This window comes from Protomyctophum parallelum, assembly GCF_964188405.1.
Source record: "Protomyctophum parallelum genome assembly, chromosome: 2".
Taxonomy (NCBI): Eukaryota; Metazoa; Chordata; class Actinopteri; order Myctophiformes; family Myctophidae; genus Protomyctophum; species Protomyctophum parallelum.
This window is the reverse complement of record NC_139699.1, coordinates 11,575,262-11,591,818: the sequence shown is the minus strand read 5'-3', so window position 1 is coordinate 11,591,818 and position 16,557 is coordinate 11,575,262. Positions and strand designations below refer to the sequence as shown.

General features: G+C 42.9%; 1 protein-coding gene across 1 annotated transcript in view; it reads left to right on the top strand.

The window, feature by feature from the left end:
* The window catches only part of LOC310854968 (protocadherin-17-like), a 319,220-nt gene that overhangs the window by 171,341 nt on the left and 131,322 nt on the right, over nucleotides 1-16,557 (top strand). The gene's annotated exons all lie outside the window — the stretch shown is intronic.

Below are 16,557 nucleotides of genomic sequence, written 5' to 3'. Positions count from 1 at the left end.
ACAGAGTACTCTGTATAAATCTGAGTTACATAATTAATTATGTAATGTAAACATGCTGTGAATGCAATTGTGAAATGTTGTCTTATAAACCCATGAGGGTTGGGCACATTGTGTGCAGGTCACGAAAATAAAGAAACAATCTATCAATCAATCAATCAATCATATATGCACAACATAGCACCGTTAAAATAAAGGCGGTAGTTTGATCGGGGGAGAAGGTTAGGTGAGCTTTTATACGTTTATGAAGCAACTTTCACTGGATTGGAGGTGGCTTGGACTTGGTTGTGGGCATGGTCCTGTAGGCGTGGTCATGCTCCTGAATCTCTGCTATAGGTGCTCCATTTACAGTAGGAATGCTGCAGAATGAATCCATTTACAGTAGGAACGCTGCAGAATGAATCAATTTACAGTAGGAACGCTGCAGAATGAATCCATTTACAGTAGGAACGCTGCAGAATGAATCCATTTACAGTAGGAACGCTGCAGAATGAATCAATTTACAGTAGGAACGCTGCAGCATGAACGAACTGCTTCAACTGCTTTGGCCACTGTTTTTCACTGATAGGCCTATTTAATGAATGCCATTATCTCGCTTCCAGTTTGACATTTTGGATCGCATCTCCCAGAGAGTGTAGGCATAGCCTGAGGAGACCTGACTGAGCCAGCCTGGCACAAACACGCTAGCCTGGCTTAGCCAGACTGATACCGTAGATTCAGATCACTGGTAACATTCAGTCCTTATTTCTTCCTTCCTAGACGCGTCTTTGTTGCGCTATACAGCGCTCCATTCATCGCGCTTTGGGGAAGCGCGTCCTTTTTATATGATGCCCCGTGCATCTGCCTGTGGTGAGTGAGAGAGAAACAGGGGTTACTTAAATGCCTTTTCAGTTTTGGGGAAATGAGGAGGAAATGTGAGAGAGTCTGCCTTACCGCCAGCACGTCGTAGCCCAACCGTCTTGATGAGAGGCGAGAGCAGGACTGAGAGAGCGGCAGGGATATCTGTAGGTTTGGGGCGGGGCAGGCCGCTCAGCTGTGCCCGGCAATCAATTGGCTGAGGCAGAGGCTGGAAATTGCACAGGTGAGGGGATTTAGGATGATTAGGCCCACTGGCAGAGCCTGAGCAGAGCCTTTTGTGGTGGTTCCGGAGAACCGTGGGTCCAACCAACTCGATACCGGGCACTGCACTCCTTGCGGGGGTGTGGAACGCGTGTGTCGAATATGAAGACGCACGCAGAGACGTGGCACATTTATGAGTAGGATGTCCCTGCAAGTAAGCAGAAATAACATTTAATAACTAGAACTGCACTCTGTCGAGTGCATACTTGCTTGTTGCACACTAGTAGGCCATAAATGGCCAACTAGTGCGCAAGCAGAGCGCGCAAGTACTTTCGACCGCTGTAAACTGTCAAATCTCAGTATCTCTGTGAAGGAACGTTTGAAATGTATAATTATTAGGTGTAACTATTTGCTACCTACCTACTTTATGCATATAAACACCTAGTATTATTAAGTATGGTTCAAGTTTCTATCTATATAAGAAATACACTTTTATCGATGTAGATATATTCTGGATCCCTTTTTAGTTTTTTAAAGAAAAATAAATCATTGATATGTGATGAAAAAAAAGGTATATAAACTGAATTAAAATATACGTATACATATACATATACTATATAGAGTATGTAGTTGTAAGTTGATTAGCAGTATACTGTGGTTACTTTGCGCCAAAAACCGTGCCAGCCAACCTGCCACTTGATGCGTATGCAAATAAAACAGCGGATTTGTGCCTGGTTTGCTGGGACCAGATTACACAAATGACCATATTTCTTACGTCATCATTGAGAGCTAGTCATACATATACACACCACGTACTCTGGTCCCAGCAGATCAGGCACAATTTTCTATTTTATTTTACTGATTATGTATAGTATACGTATGACTAGCTCTAAATGATGACGTAAGACATATGGTCATTTATGTGTGTGATCTGGTCCCAGCAAACCAGGCACGGATTTGCTGTTTTTTTTGCATACACATCAAATGGCGGGTTGGCTGTCACGGTGAACGAAGACCGGGCGAAATTATTACTTGCGCGCTCTGCTTGCGCAAGTAAAGAACATATTATTTCTAATGAAGCCTAACAGCTGACCCGGTGCGTTATGCGCAAATTAATCCTGACTCCCGAGACAGTGCCAAAGCATCTCCGGGGGTCCCTGGCCAAAAACGTTGAGAACCCCTGGACTAGGGGATGCAGGAGTCTCCATGCAGGCACCAAACCCCTAGGCCTGTTTTCCTATGCGACTTCGGATATTAGTGATACAGAAAATAGCTATTTCTTTGTCTGCTCTAGTTGAATATGCATTCCTTAATTTCCTTGTACAATGAATGATAACATTAATCTTCTCCACAAGAGAATATTCCATATTGATCACTGTGATTTAATTGGTAGAAACTGATTTGCATTGAACAAGAGTTACATCAGCATTTTTTCCCGTTGTTCAAATAGTGCTATTAAGTGAAGATTTTTTTTCTTTCCATTATCAGGCTAATTAGATGCAATACATTTCAGCATTGTGGGGACAAAAACAACAATTACTTTGGGAAATTAGTCCCTTGGGGGCTCACAATAAGTGGGTTGAATTAACATTGACTCTAGACTAGAGTCTAGAGTCTTCATAGCCATTTTGCTCTGGTGTCACCATATAAAAGAAAATCTCATTTTTATGTAATGTGTTTTTTATTTTTTTACATCACAACACAATTGACATACCGGTAAACAACAAATGCCAATCCCTAACATGCAATTCAGTATAGCAGCCTTTAATCGAAGGATTAGGTCTTCTACACCGAATAATTCCTAGGCTCTACACGCAAAAAGTTTTGGAATGGTTGACTTATCCTACTATAAACGCGCCACGTCTGTGTGTGCGTGTGTGTGTGCGTGTACAGTTGTAATGCACGTAACTCGAGAACCGTTTGACCCACCGACTTCACATTCGACACGCGTTCCACACCCCCACAGGGAATGCAGTGCCCGCTATCGAGTCGGTCGGACCCACGGTTCTCCAGAACCACCACAAAAGGAGGCTCTGCCAGTGGGCCTAATGAGGCCCAACTCCTTTCACCTGGGCCACACTCTGCCAGTGCACCCAGGCCCAGGTTTGTCTTCACACACACACACAGGCACACATGCGCATACACATCCATGTGGGACACCGGCTGACAGCTAAAACGGGTGCTATGGCAACGTATATCATTAGGTTCCCAAGTTGCATCGTTCCCAAGTAGGCCGGTGGCCGACTGCGACAGGCACGTACAGGTCTAGTTAACATTAATTATCCATGAGCCGTCACCTCTGAGGACCACATTGTTTTCAGGGCCTCAGGCCCCTCCAAGGGATTTCACTCATTCCAGATCAGGGTGCAGTGGTGATAAAGTTACAATATAATTTACAGCCTATCTTATATCTTATATATACATATATATATATATATATATATATATATATATATATATATATATTATATATACATTATATATATATAATATAATGTTATTGGAAACCCGTGATTTACATTAGCCTATATGTCCTTATATTGAACTTGAGGATTTTAATTAAAAAAATAATGAAATGTAAAATGTATATGTTTCATAATCAAAAATGATGTTTTTATTTTACTTCTGTGTTGTAAAAGTTATTGGTTATTGATAACTGTTTTCCAATTATGACAATGATGTCTTTATGTCGCCATCCTTTTTGCGTTCCCTTCTGTTTGCTGCCCAATGCAAATCACCGCTGATGACCTGCACGACAATCAAGGGCATGCCCTTACCTCCAGATCCACTCCCACACCCTGTCCTCTTCCTGCATAATTAAGCTTAGAGAGAGAGAGAGAGAGAGAGACACGGAGAGCATGTTTAAGATAATCCTATAAGATAATCTTATTTGATTCTCCTGGAGTGTAGATACACTGTACAACCAGACATCCAAATCGTTTAGGATTTGGAGAATCCTGTAGTGCGAGTCCAGTCCAGTTTTGGATTAGAGAATCCTGTAGTGCGAGTCCAGTCCAGTTTTGGATTAGCTAACACTGGAAGTCTGTTAGTCGTTTCTCAGGAACACTGTGGTGCTATAGTGCTCTTCTCAAGGCCCCAGTGAGGCTCTCCAACGTTGAGGCGCTCGGCCCTAGTGGTAAGAGGAGGGACTGCAGGCGGACCCGTGGAGTTATGACGAGGAAACCCCGTGCAGCTGGGCTTTAACGTTGAGCTCTTCCGCATTTTGGGCACCAAAATGTGCCCAAATCGACAAAGATGCGGAAGTAGACGGCCCTTCCGGGTGCTTCAAAACGCCACTGAGCAACTTCCACTGACATGAATAGCGGGGGGGGGGGGGGGGGGGGGGGTCTCTATCCTTCTTTATACTCTATGGCTCTTCTCCCTTCTGCTGCCCAAGCAGTCAGGCCGGGCCACACTCACTCAGATACCCTGTTACTGTACATGTATTTTTCTGACTGGACAAAGTTATTATATTTTTTTAATCCGGAATGAGGTCATATCGAAATCGGTAATATCGGTTATCGGCCATAACAGCAATTAATTACATCGGATATCGATATCGGCCAAAATGTCTCATCGGCACATCCCTAAATAATATAGGTTTGATATTTACGTGGCACCCTACCGTATAGTTACTTTGAAGCACTGCATTTTTCTTTTTATTTAGGTGACCTAAACCCTTGTTTGTTGAATAAGCTTCATGCAATTTACTCTGATCTTGAACTTGTATATCACTCTAGATTGGAGCATCAACTGAATGCCAATGGTAAATTAAAATTGTAGATGAGTAAATGATCAATGCCCACGCTACATATTGGCAACATGCCCAGATGTCAATGTGTGGGTTTGCAACAGAGAGATATAGAGACTGACAGTTTGACGGTCTCTTTAATTAAGCTCTTGAGAACATTATGTAACATTAGTAGTGCACAATAACATAATTTATACCATGCTGTTACTCCAAACAGTTGTATGTTTATAATTGAGATTGCAGCAAAGAAAAGATTGGAATAAGAAATTACACACTTTTTGAGCGGTGCAATTACTTGCCACATGTGTCCCTAATAATATCATGTATGTCTGGCTGTTTGGGTGTTACGAACAGTTGCAACACGCTAGGTGCACGCACGCATGCACACACACACACACACACACACACACACACACACACACACACACACAGAGAGGCCATAGGGAGGAGGGCTTGACACACACACACATCATGTGGGGCGGCGTTGGCTCAGGGGTAAAGTGACTGGATGTTCGAACCCGGGCTCCCCCAGAGTTAGTGTCAAAGTGTCCTTGAGCAAGACACTGAACCCCTAATTGCTCCTGATGTGCTGGTTGGTGCCTTGCATTGGTTTCTGCCGCCATCGGTGTATGAATGTGTGTGTGAATGGGTGAATGTAATGCACAACCTATGTAAAGCACCTTGGATAAAGGCGCTATATGAATGCACCAATTACCATTTACACACACACACACACACACACACACACACACACACACACACACACACACACACACACACACACACACCAGAAGCGTACAGCATCCATGGGCCACTCGGGCACAGGCCCATGATTCCATGAAGTCAATTGAGATCTTGCCTCAGGCTATCTTCAGAAATAATTATTTTGGCGAAGAAAGAAAAACCTTGTGTGACCAGACTTTCTGACCCCATGGCAGCCCCTCACCCCTGCAACAGTGCATGCATATTTCTGTTGTAGCCAACGTGTCCAAAATCACACCAACCACAGCAAGCCGCTTTTGTTTTAAAACGCGCAGCCAGAATACCCAGCTGAGTGAAGCCCAACACACACCGTCTGTGAAGCGGGTGCGCAGCAACGCGGCACAGGCGTTGCCGCGCGGCAACGCCTGGACAATGGAACAGTGGAGTATCGGAGCGTCAGGCGAGGCGTGAACGCGTGTCGGACGCCGCCGGTGTGGGATAGGTTCATTGAAAATAACGGAGGCGGCTGTTTTGACGCGCGGCGTTCGCAGACGGTGTGTGTTGGGCTTTAACCAGTCATGTGCTGGAGGCAATCCTCAGACTTCCATTCCTTAAAGGGACACTTCACCCTTTTTGCAAAAAAATATATATGTTAATGACGTTTAGAAGATTCAGCACACTTTCCTGGGGGTCTTTATGTGTGTAATATGTGGTTTTAGATATTTTAGCTTTTAGCAGTGAGCCTATATAGTGTCTCTGATGTCATCGACAGTGGGCTCATTTCCTTCCTGGACTACAATTCCCATAATGCTTTGGTGCACTGCTCCTCCTTGTGGATAGGGGGAGGGCTGTCTTACTGAGACAGCATGGAAGTAAGTGAGCCCAGTGTCGATGACATCAGAGACACTGGGCTCACTGCTATATCTAAAACCACATATTGCACACATAAAGACCCCCAGGAAACATCATTCATTAACATATTTTTTTTGCAAAAAGGGTGAAGTTTCCCTTTAACAATGATGTTCCTGCCCACCATTAACGCTATATGAATCCAGTCAGCTAGAGGATGTTTTAATGGCGATGGATCACCCAGAATCAACAGAGCAGGTGTATAAGGAATATCGTGGTTTGTGATTTGCATTATATTCTCATGAATAGCACACCATAGAGTCTGTACCCTGAGGCACTCCCACAACACATGAATAATAGGGGATTCACACTGAGACGGACTGAATCCATTTCATTGGAACCGTTTTCGAATACGGTTGCCTGGTCCCCGATGGCCATGATTCACATTGCCCGAGATTCAACAGCGCACCCGGGTACACTTGCATAACACACTTTAATCCTCCTGATGACGGTGTGCTTGATGGCTGGCGCGCACGGACACTGACCATCAACTGTGCGACATTGTCTCAAATAAATCCAGACACACTGAATTGCATTGCCTGCTATTCACTGTGTCAGTCAGTTCTGTGCTCCAGTGTATTAGTTTGCTATGGATTCTACTTTAGCATTATTATTATTTTGTTTTACTTTGGAAACTGTGCCAAGCAAAGCCCAAGAGCCACGTGTAGTCCGCAGAATAAGATCAGCGCGGTGCTGCGCGTATAAGCAGATTCAACAGGAGAAGGGTACGCATCATTCACACTACCACAACATCTGCCAAGTGGTCCCGAGTGCGCACCCGGGACCATAGTGTGAATCCCCTATAAGTGTACCGGGGTCCTCACCACACCTCCAGCAAACTGGACTCTGAGTGATTTGTGATTTTCAATGTTTCAATAAAATGTTTCAAAAATTGAAACATAGCAGATCTACAAGCTCACAATGCATCGCAACGGGACACGTTGTGAGCTTGTAAATGGGCACCATCTAACATTTGCACAAAGGAGGGTGACCCCTGACACATAGTGAGTGAGAGAGTATTTTTGGTTTCAAATAAACTATTTTTAAACATCTAGTCAAATAAATGAAGTCCCTCACATTTGTATGTAAATTACATCCTGCACATTCTATACATTCATTAAAACTAATAACTCTGACTGGAGAGGGAGTCTGGGAGATAGGTGGGTTTGAGTAATAATGATCATTATAACAATGTGAAAGAAAATATTCAAAAAGAAGGAAGAACTTTATATTCGTGGACAATACAAATATGTTGGTGGTGTCATTAAAATTAATCTTGATATGGCACACTGACAATGTATTTGACTTAATTTTAAAAAGTTTGCAGACCCCTGGTATAGACCGATTCACAGAGGGGTGCCCTGGTATAGGGGTCCCCTGGTATAGACCGATTCACAGAGGGGTGCCCTGGTATAGGGGTCCCCTGGTATAGACCGATTCACAGAGGGGTGCCCTGGGCGCGGCCGTTTGCAGACCCCTGGTATAGACCGATTCACAGAGGGGTGCCCTGGGCGCGGCCATTACTGAGGCCATTACTGACACGAACTGGCAACACTGCTGGCTGGCTTCATCTTATAGAATCAAAAAAGTTGAAATTTGAGTCTGCCATAGCTCGGTCATTTCTTAACCGTTTAAAACGAAATGAAAATGTCTCCGTGTTCCTTGGGAAGGCTGCTTTCATTTGCCATATATATCAGCCATATTGCTTCTATTGTCTCACAATGAAATGCTATCACGAAGACCTAACATAGCGCTGACCACTGGGTGAGTGAATTGATTCATAATTTGCAGCCAAGACATTTGATTGATTGATTGATTTATTTATTTATTTATTAACAGTTTGCAGAATTACAGTATATGTCAAGTACAACAACTGCTAACTGTGAGTGAACCACTGGCATTTAATTAAGGCATAGATCGGTCTCATTTTTCAACCGTTCTCTCCAAAATCTCCATTATCCTTGGTAATCCTACTTTAATTTGCTGTGTCAATGATGCTTCTATTGTCTCCCAATAAACAATGAAATAATTCAAGGCTGACAGACACACTGCACTCTGCACAGTTGTTTGCAGGCCTACTCTGTCCATGGATTAAAAAAAGCATAATTTATTTAGTTTGAGAAATTAAGCTAGCTCAATTATGATTTGCTCTGCTTGTTGTTGCTCTACGTGCATGAGCATGTTGTCATTTGTTACACCATTGTGTGTGAAAAACAGAAATAAATAGATAGAGAGAGAGACCATTACCTTACAATCTTCAGCCACTGAAGATTTGTGTTTTTTTTTTTTACTTAAAAAAAGTCTTAATATATAGTCTATACTAATTAGGAATATTTTTAATTATTAAACACAATTAATGAGGAATGGCGATTCCATCATTAATTAACTATACTGGATACAAAATGACCATCCATGTAGTGGCAGATCTTGTATCTCTATTTTCTCCGTTGTTTATATGTGTGCAGTATGGCTGTTATCACCTGCTGTGCCCGCTGAGCAGCACAAGCTGATTCAGACTGTAGACGGCATCTGTTCTTTCAAGATACCCCTTTGTGATGATTTAATAATATGTATGGAGCCCCTAAGGGGACATGTGGTGGGTACACGATTCCCACAATGCTTTGGTGAACTGCTCCTCCTTGTGGATAGGGTTATAGGGCTGTCTTGCTCATAGAGATTATAAAATAATAGAGGCGTCACCGAGAGGAAATACTGAAGCCGAAAGTAGGTCCTGCAGCTTGTGCGGCACTGGGCCAATCACGTGAACGCGCCGAGCCAATAATACACAACAACTCCCTCGCACAGAGCACACACGCACAGTGCTCGTTCATGTGTTTGCGGCCCACCCATAGAGTATAAAGAAGGATGGAGACTGAACCGGCTCGACACTCTGAAATACTTTTTAGAGAAGAGTCGTAGCAACGTTTCGGACTTTCGGCCTTCAGACATGAAGGCCGAAAGTTAATTGCTACGTCTGCTATGTTGCTACGACTCTTGTCTAAATAAAACCTCTTGAACCAGCAATTGGCGGAGTGCGGGTCTCTCCTCCTTCTCTAAAACGTTTGCTGCTCTGCCAGGACCTAATACGAACCTGCTGTAAAATTACACCGGGTGTGTGGAAGTCATCTCTCGAATAAACACTTTGAAATACTAAAATATCTCCAAACACATCGAAGGCAGAGGAGACATCCAGGAGAAGTGATCAGAGGGACGGTCGCCAGCAGTCAGGAGTCCGGTTTGGTGCCAGCTGCCGACACCTTGACCCGCCCAGCCGGGATGTTCCAGTGGAGGTGAGGTCAACGGCGGCGTGGGCGACCAGAGGACGCTGCAAGACAACAGAGGGCTCCGTCTGCAGAAGCCAGAAGGCCACCAGTAAGGCTTCACTCACACCTACACAACATAATGTTGTATAGCTGATGCATGAGTCTTGTGCGTGTTGCAAGCTCGCAATTCATTTCCAATGGGAGTCACGTGGTTTGAAGAGACAAACGTGTTGTATGGGGGGGAGGGGGCAGTCGAAACACAGCCGAAAGCCATACAGCTTGGAGGCGCAACATCCACACAACACAGTGGGTGGGGTTTAACCACCGACCAATGTTTTTGATCCCAATGGGCGGAGTTTCGTTGTAGTCTCCTGAGTCTATACCAGCACCAGCAGTGTGGCTTTCTGGAAAAAAAAAAATGTTTACGTTGGCACCCCTGCGATCGTCACACCTTTTCTGTTACAAACTGACCCCGGCCCCCATCAGAGAAGGGAAAAGTTATGTGGCCCTCACAGGGAAAAGTTTGGGGACCCCTGCTCTATGGTCTAGATTCTCTATAGAACAAGCCTATGCCTACTGCAGACATCCATCCACCAGGTACAAGCTTGTGTTTGCTTGTACCTGGTGCCTGGTGCCTGCACACACCAATTACAAGAACAGACGAGTAGGAATAATGTGCTCTTCTGTACTCTGATATTCCTTTTCTATATTTGTCTTCCAAAATGAATAAACATGCTATGAATCGGCCCAGTTCGTTGTTAAATAGCACGCATTGAGAATGCACATATAGATAACTGAGGGCTATAGGGAAATTAAGCCGTTGCTTTTGCGTGCTTCTCATCTTCTGCTGAAATCGCCTCGTCAGCTTGTTAGAAATATAATGAAAACAAGCAAACTAGCTAACCCAATACACAATAACCCATGTCTTTCTAACACGAGAGGAAAGATTCAATGTCATAAAGCCATCTGATATAATTAAATCATATCTCATTATTCATTTGATAGTGTTGTGCAGGTCAGGATATACATCTAAGTAATCATATCCTCATCTGTTGTAGGATTCACACGTATTTCTGCAGACGGGGGAAACATTAGCTTCCACTGTTTACATAAAGAAATTGCTCTGCTGAAATCTGACCTCCAAATAAGATAACAAATCTTAGATGAGAGTAAATGTTTTGCGTTGCTTATTCTTGGTAATGGAACTCATTATGCAGTATGAAATGGGGAAGTATGCACTAATATATCAGATTTATCAAGGCGACAGCGGGCGAATGCTCTCCCGTCTCTACATAAGTTTGATAAATAAAGCGATATTTTGTAGATGCAGTGTTTATTATAGCACATAATTAAAATCAGCATATCAATGTATTAATAAATCAGGCTGGTTGGAATCCAACTTCAGTTTCAAGTTTAACTTGTGGTGAGATATTTCTCAATGCTTGTCTGAAACATTCAAAATTATATGCAACAGAAACCGGTTGTATCCTAGTGCAGTCCTATTTAATCTAGTCATTACATTAGGACAGGGCTCAACACTTCTGCCCTCCTCTGTTTCATCCATACCCGGCAGATACCACAGACATATTTCCCCAAACAAAAGATTCAGAAGACAACGGTTCAAACAAGAAAGGACATTCAATTCCCAGCAGTTTATTACCAACAGAATATAGTATACCCTTCACACGTCAGTTCAGGGAGTCACCTTCAATACTTCAGAAAAGGCATCAGCGAAAATAATGGTGTCTGTGGAGTGGACTATTGAATAATATCTCAGGGAAGACTAAAGAATAACAAATGAAGCGGTGCCCTGATAAAAACGACTCCTCTAGTGGATTCCTCTGTAAATAATTGCACTGGAACACTTATCGTAATATCAACTTCTTGAATAGGAGTGAAGATAAAAGGACATTCAGCTGCATTGATTCATATTAATTTGGATAACTCATATAGGAAGGCTGTCTTCTATTTTCCCCCATTAACTTGTTTTATATGATATCATGCTTTGTTGCCTGTGCTCATTCCTCAGATTCTTAGCGTTAACGTAATGAGCAATAACGATACTGTGGATGACTTCTCAGATATACGTACACATAGCTTCAAAGTAGTAGGCCTATACTGATTATATTGCTCAGGGCTAGCATCCAGGGCAATGTTTTATAGACTTTGGTTTGTATAGGACTAAAGTGCTTTTTACAGATCAATGCCATCTTTTCCTCTCTTCTCTTTGGCGCCCACAGAAAAGCTGTTATAAACCATGAAACTGTTGTAGTGGGGAACAAAATAACCGTCTTGTATGCAAGGGCACTGAGAAGGATTAACGCCGTCCAAATCATGATTGGTTTCTTTACAGCAACACACACGAAGAGGAAGAATCGAATCTTCTGCTGTATAATGAATATTAATCCATTCTGGGCGGGAACCCCTCTTGGTGTTTGAGCATTATGTTATGCTTTAGGTATTGAATAATAGCAGATCTACAAGCTCATAGCGCGGCACTAAGTGCTGCACTTGTAGGTCTGCTATTTTAGAAAAATCGTGAAAATGTGGCCCAAATGTTTGAATATATTCTTTCAGAGTGAACGTTTTTAACTCAAATCTTTGCTTCTGGAGGGTCCCTCCCTGGAACAACATATTTTCAGATGGGGGGGGGGGGGGGGGTCGGTGGCCAATTGCATATAATTTTTGTGGTCCTTGACATGAAATATTGAGCACCACTGACATAGAAACATGTTTTAGAAGACATTTGTAGAATCGAAACTTAGGTCAAAATGGGTTAAAACTCGGCGGGAGCAGAGTGAACGAACATGGAACATGTTAGATAAAGTAATAGTTTTAATAGGTCAGCCCTTATTGTCACTTTGAGTTAGATCAGTCAAAACTAACCTTTCATAAAAGAGAGCATGTGGTGCTGGCAGTGCTAGCTATATTCTCCACTATTTTTAAGGCCTTTGCCACCATGATTCGGTCATCTAACTTTATCAATTTCTTCCATCTATTATTGCCTTGGCTTATTTGAATTTCATGCCCAAATACTAATATTCTCGCTCATCGTGAAACCATCAGAATATTATGTCAAAGGGGCCCCAAGGGCTATCAATTACAGTGCGGTGTGCGCCGTGCCTCCATTCTGTGAAATGGAGAAAAGTACGGTCGGAGCCTAATTTCCCTCGCCTGCAGGTAAAAAGGCAAGCAATCCTTTACCTTCATTATAGAGCAGATGCAATGATGAACCCTTTGTCTTGAAGGCAAGTCATTTAACCTCCTCTCACTCCAGCCATGGCCGTTTGTCACTGTACAGCCACACCATGGCCGATGCCAGAGGAAGGCTGCTGGGATCAATGTCATGCCAAAGTCAATGGAGAGAAAGGAATTAAACACGTTCAACCTGGCAGGCATGTTCATCATTATAGGCAAATCATTATTATAGGCAACATCTTCAAACATTTTCAAAAACAGCATAATGCTGCATTCACATGGAATCAGGCCGAGTGGTAGACATGAGGCATACGTTGGTCCGACATATCATTGGTTCGAAGGAGCATATTGGTCCGACTCGGGAGAGGGTTGGGGTTAGGTTTAGGTGTGCTGCCCCGTGCTTGCGGTTATGGTTAGGGTGAGGGTTTGGGGTACAGTAGGTAGTCGATCGTATGTCGGACCAAAGTATAGTAACCGTGGTAGACGGCAAAACCGTCTACGGTAAACGGAACTGGACGGCACGGCAGCCAGAACCAGCCACAGTAACGGCAAACGGTATCAATGTTAAAATATGTCATCTTTTCACCGTTCTGTGCCGTCCAGCAGGTTCTTGGCGTTTGCAGTCTACCGCTTGCCTGATTCCATGTGAATGCGGCATTAACCCATTTAGGCCTGATGTCGACATTTAAAAATCCTGACAGTTTTCTGAAAGACCTCATGTTTCTGTATCAGTGGTGCTCAATATTTCATGTCAAGGACGCCAAAAATGATTATGTATTTGGCCGCCGACGCCCATCTGAAAACATGTTGTTTCCCGGGTACCCTCCCAGAAGCAAAGATTTGAGTTAAAACGTTCGCTGTGAAAGAATATATATTATGAGCAGATACAGGTGATAACGGCAGGCCTAGTGCAAATTTCCTAATTTATACTCTGTGATACAATATAAACTTATCTAGAAACTCACAATGTCATGCGTTGTGAGCCTGTAGAGTGTGTGTGTGTGTGTGTGTGTGTGTGTGTGTGTGTGTGTGTGTGTGTGTGTGTGTGTGTGTGTGTGTGTGTGTGTGTGTGTGTGTGTGTGTGTGTGTGTGTGTGTGTGTGTGTGTGTGTGTGTGTGTGCGTGTGCGCGCGCATGTGCATGCTCGCAGCTCCAAACTAAATCCTGATATTGTCTCCTTTGGTTTTGAAGTGCTGAGTGAGCTTGTTGTAGCCAGACGACTTAGCCGTCCCCTTAGCCTGACTGTTGGTATAAATTGGTTTCTGAACAAGGACATCTGATGTCAGCTGGGTCAGCCGATCATTAGCATTTGATGGTAGGCACAGTTCAAGTGCTGCTGAGGTGGTCATTTGAAGCCAGAAGGACTACCTATTTGCTTATAGATCAATAGTAAGGTCATACGGTGGATATTATGGGCTAAGTGCAAGCAGAGGTGGAGGTGTTAGGGTTATGTAGCCCAGCCCATTTTGACCTGAGATCAGATTCTAAAAATGTCTTCTAAATCCTGACAGTTTTCTGAAAAAGCTATGTTTCTATGTCAGTCGTTCTTCGATTCTTCAAAAGTAGCAGACCTACAAGCTCGTAGCTTTTTCAATAGCTATTTTTCAATAGCTAAAGCATGACATGATGCTAACACCAAAAGGGGTTCCCGCCCAAAAATGTATTGAGGTGTAGATCGTGATTCATGGTGATTGATTTCCGTGTATAGTTGGTCAAAATACGGTGTCAAACCACTTCGAAGTCTGCCATCATTGTCTCAACTGTAGTAGATAAAAAACGTTATATTGCTCTGGTCTTTATATTGGGCTGGTCTCGGTGAGATCGAAAGAGAACAGGTTCAATATTTACTTTTATATTTTACTCCTATTTTTCTGACCTCTGGAAATGGTGTGTTCTGCATCAACAGTCCCAGATATAATGCACCAATATGAGCCAAATAATACTCCATGAGGCTTGCATGAGATTGTATTCATAATTATTTTTTATAGGTATTAATTCAGCATGGATATCTATCCGTCGAATGGAATTCATGCACAACAGCAATGCAAACATTCACATGAAATAAAAATTGAAATGAAAAACATTAACACATAAATCATTGTTATCACACGGCTGCTGCTCGTATCTGTCCACTGCAGTTATGTGGGTTGCATTTAACCCATTCAAAACGGGAACCCCATATGGTATGCTTTAGCAGATCTACAAGCTCATAGCGCGCCACCGAGTGTCGCGCTACGAGCTTGTAGATCTGCTATTTTTGAAAAATCGTGAAAATGAGGCGCAAATCTTTGAATAGATGTTCTTTCAGAGTGAACGTTTTTAACTCAAATCCGGCGGCCAATTATCATTTTTGGGGGTCCTTGACATGAAATATGGAGAACCACTGATACAGAAACATGAGGTATTTCAGAAAACTGTCAGAATGTATTTTTTTAATTTCGACGTCAGGCCTAAATGGGTTAAGTATCTGGGAATATGCATGTACTAGTACTGTATGTGCACGCAGTACAGTAGACTCCAGCATGTGTCCAATATGGAGTTATTTCAGGAGCATGTTTGTTGTGAGACCTTGCATGAGACCTTGTGTGAGAGGAAAGCGTGACATGTCTTTGTTTATGTGAATTCTCTATCATCAAACTCTTTTGCAAATAGAGAGAGGAAGAGTGCAAGAGCAGAGCAGGTTATGAACGATGTGACTGAGACAAATACGTTGAACTATTTCCCAAGGTAATGATGGCACAAGATCATGCACCGCTAAGCCCACACTGCACCACAAGGGAGAATAACCACAGACTCATGCAGGCCAACTCATACCCTGACACATTAAGACAGCTGGAAAAGGATCTGTAGTTTACGTTAAGATGCCGGAGGAGGCCAGGAGGTCTGCCTTAAAGACAGTATTAATGGCCATGACAGTTTGATATTGCATCTAATGCTTGATCTGTCCAATATTAGTTTTCACCCAGAGGGAGAATTTCAGGTTCTTGGAAAGAAAAACACCAGTGCCATCCATGCACAGTGTGCACATTAATATTCAGTATTTATTACAGCCTTGGATTGGAGTTCATTCACCTCAGTGTTGCTTGGATATGAAGTAATAACAATTATGAATGCATTAATCATATTATTCACCTTTAACCTTTGGGTTGAACAGAAATGTCAAGGTCACGGTCGAGGCCGAGGTTTGGCTATTATTCAAAGAATAGCCAAACCTAACAGATAACTAACAGATGGGAATACTGAGGGTCCCCCATGGCTCTATAGTCAGTTTTTTCACTCTACGCCACATGTTCTCGCCATAAATAGCCACTCTACAAGCTCACAATGTTACACAACATGTCACAGTGAGCTTGTAGATTGACTACTAATTTTAATTTTTGAATAGGGCCTACTGTAAGTGGTAGAATGATGGTATTTAATTGTACAATACATAAAAGAGTGTGTGCTCTTTTCTCCTCTGGATATTTTAACACATACACACATAGGCTACAGTACATGTCACATGCATTTATTACTAGATACATTTCACATAAAAGAATATTGGTGCGGTGCCTTCTGCCTCGGCTGTCAAATGTGTAGAAGAAGCCAGATCTTACTGAAAGCAGCATGTGTCATTACAGTATATAGGCTGCTTATACCAGCCCAGCTGCTAAGAAAGGCCACTATTTCTGTTCCAATA